Consider the following 773-nt stretch of genomic DNA (forward strand, 5'->3'; position numbering starts at 1 on the left):
TGATTGGTTGAAATTACAGAAATACGACAACTTGGAATAATTTATGGATTTCTTTTTTTTTTAAGAAGACTAAGAGAAAAAGATGTTTTATATGACACATTCTACCAGTGTTCCAAGTTTCAAAGTGTTTCGTTAATGAAAAATGTGGCCCCCGTTTTAAAAAAGATCCTAATTTCCTTAATATGATAGTAATTAATTATCGTGTAAATTATCATACATGCTTACAAGCTTAGTTTGAATTCAGAAAGGTAACGATCGAGATCCATGATTCGAACCCGATTAACTATAACGGTGATTCGAACCCGATTAATTTCACTTCGCTTTCGAAGTCAGAATGGTATATATTAACGCGATGACAACATGGAGGAAGGGAGTAAAAGAATAAGGAAATGGAAAGAAATTAAAAAAGAGAAGCATAAAAGTTCATAGTTCAACTTACCGAAGTTTGCAATCCTGCATACATTCATCTACCTGCCTGCCTACCTTTCTATCTATCTATCTATCTACCTATCAGCCTGTCTGATAGACCTGGGCTGAGGTGGTGAGGCAAGACCTTCGAACATTGGGCCTCACCGAGGCGATGACTACTGACCGAAACCTTTGGAAATGTGCTGTGCGTGAGAAGACCCGGCAAGCCAAGTGAGATCGTTGCCAGGGCCCCTGGACTGGCTCTTGTGCGGGTGGCACATAAAAGACACCATTTCGAGCGTGGCCGTTTTTGTGCGGGTGACACATAAAAGCATCCACTACACTCTCTGAGTGGTTGGTGTTAG

Source organism: Octopus bimaculoides, chromosome 26, assembly GCF_001194135.2.
Source record: "Octopus bimaculoides isolate UCB-OBI-ISO-001 chromosome 26, ASM119413v2, whole genome shotgun sequence".
Classification (NCBI taxonomy): Eukaryota; Metazoa; Mollusca; class Cephalopoda; order Octopoda; family Octopodidae; genus Octopus; species Octopus bimaculoides.